This window comes from Felis catus, chromosome D3 (genome assembly GCF_018350175.1).
Source record: "Felis catus isolate Fca126 chromosome D3, F.catus_Fca126_mat1.0, whole genome shotgun sequence".
In the NCBI taxonomy this organism is placed as follows: Eukaryota; Metazoa; Chordata; class Mammalia; order Carnivora; family Felidae; genus Felis; species Felis catus.
In genome coordinates, this window is record NC_058379.1 from 5,477,528 (window position 1) to 5,483,602 (window position 6,075).

Below are 6,075 nucleotides of genomic sequence, written 5' to 3' on the forward strand. Positions count from 1 at the left end.
GCTCACTGTGTAGGCAAGAGGAGAGACCAAGAGGTCATCGGAGCCGGGCAGTCAGGGAAGACTGCGTGGAGGAGGTGGCATTGGGATTAGCAGCCAGGGAAAGAGAGAATGTCCACTAACCGAGTATCTACTTATTTCGGGCACTGTGTATTGGCAGCCGCCAGTCTCATAGCTTCTCTGTGATGAAGGGATGCCCGCGAGGAAACGGCCTCAGAGAGGCGGAATGATTTGCTGATGTCACACAGCATCTTAGGGGTAGAGGCTCAACTCCGAACTGTGAGGAACCCGGTGAGCCGATCAGTATTATGGACGGCACTTCGCCAGGACACTGAGAGATGCCAGGGAGGGGACCCCCACCCCAGAGAGACCATAGCCTCTACTGCAGCCAATGGCTCAGAATCTAGCAGAGCCCTCCCAAGAGTTTTGCATCGTCCGTCTCTTCTAGAAGAGGAAACTGGTTCAGAGAGGTGAAGCCACTTTCCCAGGGTCGCATAGCTCGAGGAGCAGAGCCGGGGCTCAGACCTCGGCCCATGGGGCTCCAGGGGCTCTGAGTGCACTGGGGATCCCAGGAAGGCTTCATGGAGGAAGAGGGCTAGATTTCACCAATAAGGGAGTGGAGGGAAAGGCCAGGCAAAGGTGGCCTGGGTTCCAAAGAATCCGATGTTCATTGTGTCTTTCTTATGTACGCCATTCTGAACCCTTCGCACTTTGGTGTTATTTAGTTTTTATTACCCCTCACGCTCACGAATCCCCGTAATCTCTACAACCATGTGACGTTGGTGCTAGTTTTGACCCTATTTTATGGAAAGGGAAACTGAGGCAGGTTGTTGGTTAATCTCTCTGTTCTTTTCGCGCATTTCTCTCTTTCCCCATTCTGCAGGCAGCCCGGTGACCGGGGCAAGATTTCTATGCAATTCCAGGTGAGTGAGGCTTTGCTTTAGCCACCTAACCCCACTGACGGATCCTATCATGCAACTGTTCTCTTCTCCTCACGTCGTGGCCCCCACAGTGCACGTCTATGGCCTTCTCGCCCAGGCTCTCTCCTTCTGGAAGGAAATTCTCCCCTCCCCTGTCCCACTGGGGAACCACCCCTTCCTTGTTCTTCATCTATGTGGTTTGAGGGAGTGAAACTCCGCCCCATCACCACCGCCATTGGCTAGGGGGTGGTCATGTGACCTAGTCACGTGGCCCAGGCTGAGCCAATGAGAACCTTTCCTGGGACTTTTGCTGGAACCACTTGGAAAAAAACCTCTCTTTTCCCACTGAGTTGTTACACCAGTGGGATGTAATTGAACCCGCGGGAGAAAGAGACCCGCCTGGAGGAAAGTAGCACCAAGAAGGAGGGACCGATGACATTATTTGTGCCCCTGAGCCCAGCCATGTCTGAAATCTACCTGGGACTTTTCAGTTGCACGAAACAAGAAATCGGAGCGTTGGCCTTCTATCTCCGGCTAGTTAATTGTCCTGACTCACACAGCCTCCTTTCTAAGATTCCCCACCCACCCCCCCTCCCCAGCCCGGGTCATTTCTGGTCTCAGCAGACTTTGCGGAGACTTGGGAGCAAGGAAGGGGTTTTATAGACCATGCCGCTCAGACTCTGCCCCTTTCCTGTTTTCCAGTCCCCTTCCTCCCCTCCCCAAACTATATCTCCTGAACTTCCTACGCAGCCCTCCCCCCCCCCCAAAGTTTGGGCTCCCATCACCTTTCTGAGCCCTCGTCATTGTGTCTTACTGAGACAATGGCTGTCCACTCTTTCCCCGCACCCTGGCCTCATAGAAGAACGGGCTCTGGGCTTCGGCAACGTCCGCTTTCCCCTTCCCCTCTGTGAAGAGGCTAAAGGCACCAGAAGGTCTAAGTTCAAGTCCCAGCCCAGCCCCTCTCTCCGGCAGCCGTGTGGCCTTGGGCAGGTGACTTAACCCTCTCTGTGCCTCAGAACCTGGCCTGGAAAATGGGAATGCAGACGATGCCTTTTTCTCAGGTTTGCCGTGAGGATTCATTGAGTTGACTCTGTGCTGAGCGAAAACACTCAGAGGCGAGCCTGGTGCATAGGGATGGCTCCGAAGCATTTCGGTTATTAAGAGGAGGCAATGCAGGAATTCATATCCCCGCTGGAATGGATTCCGCTCCCTCCCGGAGAAGGCAGAAGCAGTGACCATCCCTTCGACCCACTGCGTCGGGGGTTTCTTCTGCCCAAACAGGAGAGCCCTGAGAGGAGACGGGCTGGGGGAGGGTGGCGAAGGGGAACCCACGGCATGGGGGGGGGGAGGCTCTGGACTTGAGTCCTGGGAATGAGGCGTTGTTACTGGTCTTTGAGTAGGGAGAGGAGGTGTCTCACATGTGCTGTCTGGGGTGTATGCAGTGGCGCCGCATTCTTGCCATAACCGATAACCGAGGGGCTCCGGCCCTCCCGCCCCCGAGCTGGTAATAAAGGATCAGTGGCTCCTCTGCGAGCTGAGAGCGCCTAGCAGCCTAACAGCTGAGACGTGCAGAAGAAAAAAGGAGTCAATCAAGCTAACAGCCCTTCCCGGCTGCCCCGCGGTGATCGTGCTTTGTGCTGAGCTGGGGAAAATACCGGCCCTTAAGTGTTCTCGCTCTCTGGGGAGCAGCGGTGAGGGGAGCGCGACAACCCACAACGGCCGGGTCAGCCTTGAGACAGGGTGAGACGCTGTGCGCCGCGGAGAGGGGAGGTCTGTTCCGCGCCAGCCCCGCGCCCTTCCCTGCCTGAAGTGACCACATACTCACGTTCACGGAGACGGCGTGCTCTTTGTGTATGCTGGGCTCAGTTTACCCCCCCCCCCCGGGACAGATGGGGAAACTGAGGCTCGGCACGGGAGAGCGGCCCCCTCAAGGTCATATGCCTGGAAAGTTCCAAACGGGGACCAAAGTCCACGTAATGTTTGCTGGGCTGGCGGCCTCGCGGGTCTGCGAGGGATAGTGGGGTAGGGAAGCTGGCCTGGGAAGCAAGTTAGGGAAGGCTGGGGCTTTGCAGTCAGATAAGGGTGCCCGCAGGCTGGGACTGGGCGAGCCCTCCTCTGACACCCTTCACCTTCACCTGGAGGGAGAGAGATGGGACAGAAACCCTTCAGAGGGACCGCGACCGCAGCTGACGTCCCGAGAGCAACTTCCGGGGAGACCCGGAGCCAGAACCACCCACTGGGTCCCTCCCGGGTACCCCGACCCACAGAAACTGAGATAATACTTAATTTTCATTTAAAGCTGCAAAGTTTGGGGGCGTCTCGTTACGCGGCAACAGGCAACTGCCACATGGGCCATGGTGGGTGGAGAGTGTCTGTTTGAGAGTGCGCAGATCTTGCCTGGAAACCTGCCAAGAGTCGAACACGTTGTGGCCCCTGGTGGCCACCGGCTACCGATCCCTGGTTAGGGGCCTGGTCCTCTCGAACCAATCAGAACACACGCCCTGGGGCTGGCTCTCCGGGCCTGGAGGATCCCGAAGGACCAGGAAAGAGGGTGTATACACAAGCCCTTCCTCCTGACCTTCAAAGCCTCCCACGGTTTAACCCCCGTGCATCCTTTGATGTCAACAACGACCGTTTATTGAGCACTAACTGTATGCCTGGGTTTTCACCCCCGGGGGAGCTCTGGCTCCATGGTTTTCTCATATCGACTCGCCCTCGCCCTGGTCTTTGCACGAGCTGGTCCCACCACTTGGCGTGTCTTTTCTGCCCCCGATGCCAGTTAAAGTCCCATCCATCCTTCCCCTCAGTCTCTACCTCATCTCAGAAGCCTTCCAAGCCGCCCCCCCCAACAGAGAGTCCCCGACAGGCGGAGTGATTTAATCACCATCACTGCCCCCGGTGACTCATCACATGCACTTGTTGGTTTGTTTACAGCCGGTCTCTCCTCTGCCAGCCCCGTTAGAACGAAAACTCGAAGAGGGCACGGATAGGGTGCGTGTTGTCACCCCTGTATTGCTCAGAGGGGGTCTGGCCACTTGGGTTCAGATCCTGCTCCTCTGGTTATTGGCTGCGTGACCTTGGGCAAGCCGCTGAACCTCCCCGTGCCTCAGTTTCCCCATCTGCAAGATAGAGATGGTAATGCCAGTTCCCTCAAAGGGGCCGTGATGCTTCCGCGAAACTCGCGTATCCCAGTGCTCGGCATTCGCTGTGTTCTCACAAATGAATTAACGAGTTAGAGCCCCTCTCCTCCACTGTTGGAGGGCCACTCCCTTTGCTGTGGCCTTGGGCTCATGAGGGACGCGTCCTCGCTCTCTCTGGCAGCCACCCTGGCTTTGATGCAGAGGGTGAGCTCGAGTCTCGTGGGCTGGCCAACCTCGACCACGAGGCCGATCGCTGGCTCCTGAGCCCCCGAGTCCCCGGCAAGGGCCAGCCCTTCTCGAATGGGCGCTGCTTTCCAGACAAGGCGTGGGGCAGGAGCGTCCTTCCTCGGGCAGCCCCGCACGGCAGGCTTTCCGCCACCCGAGGGTGCACCTGTGCCCGCGCCCGGGGAGCGCGAAAGCAGGCCAGGCTCAAAAGAAATCAGACCCCAGGGGCGCCTGGGTGGCGCAGTCGGTTAAGCGTCCGACTTTGGCTCAGGTCATGATCTCTCGGTCCATGAGTTTGAGCCCCGCGTCGGGCTCTGGGTTGACAGCTCAGAGCCTGGAGCCTGTTTCCGATTCTGTGTCTCCCTCTCTCTCTGCCCCTCCCCCGTTCATGCTCTGTCTCTCTCTGTCCCAAAAATAAATAAACGTTGGAAAAAAAAAAAAAAAGAAATCAGACCCCGGTTTCCCTTGGCTTCTCCTTTCCACCCTGGCTGCCCCGGGGAATCAGTCGCTCTCGGGACGGGACTCTGGCTCCTTAGCAATAACGATAGAAATAACAATGACGTGGTCACTTGCAGGGAACTCCCCACAGGCCAGGCTCTGTGCGGAACAGACGGGGTTCCAGAACAGGCGCAGCGGCCCTGCGAGCGGGCTGTAGCATCGTCCCCACATCGTGATGAGGATGGTGAGGCCCCGGCCCTGAGGGGACTCGAGGGAACCCAGGCCTGGAGTCTGAGGAGTGGGAGACATTTTTGAGGGCTGTGCCGTGGGCTCGAGTGACTGCGACTGAAAACAGTAAGACCCCGGGCTTGGGGTCAGGCTGGCCTGGGTGAATCTGGCTCCTCCCCCACCAGGCAAATTCTTTTTTTTTTTTTTTTTTTTTAATGTTATTTATCTTTGAGAGACAGAGACAGAGCGTGAGCGGGCGAGGGTCAGAGAGGGAGACGCAGAATCCGAAGCGGGCTCCAGGCTCCGAGCTGTCAGCACAGAGCCCGACGCGGGGCTCGAACCCACGAACCGCGAGATCATGGCCTGAGCCGAAGTCGGAGGCTCGACCGACTGAGCCCCCCAGGCGCCGACCCCTCCCCACGCCCCAGGCAAATTCTTAAGGCCCCAGCACCTCGGTGTCCTTCTCAGTAAGACGCAGGGAGATGTGGCCGCCCTTCCAGGCCGTTAAGAGCACTGCAGGAAGGATAGATACGGAGCCCACGGTATACATGCTGTACCCAGCATCCACCTGGCAGAGAGCGGATGCTTAGAAAATGATAGCTGGGAAGACAGCAGGAGGATGAGATACCAGCAAATCCTTGGAAGGCAGGCCTCTCCCTGTCCCTCACTTTTGACAAGGTACAGACTTTGAAGGACCAGTTACTTTCCCGTGGGAAAAGGAAAGAGGAAGAGGGAAAAGGAAAACATCAGGTATGAGTTTGGGTTGCGGATAAGAGAAAGCCTAAGCCAGCGTTGCAAATGGAGTCGCATTTTCCCATATAAAAAGACGTCTGGGAGGCGGGAGAGTTGGTTCCAAAGCTCAGGTCTTCCCAGGTCACCGCCTGTGCTTCTCACAGCCTTTCCCTCAGATCACAAGGCGGCTGCCATGACTCCAGGCATCACATGCACACTCAAGGGAGGAGAAAAGGGCGCAGGGGACATCAGCTACCTTTGATTTTTTTTTTTTTTTTTTTTTTTTAATCAAGAGAAGCAGAACTTTTGCCACAACCTCCCGGTTGCCTTCTGCCTGCGTTTCATTGGCCAGAACTGCCAGGCGAGCCCGGGAAAGCAGAAAAGGCTGGGGGAGA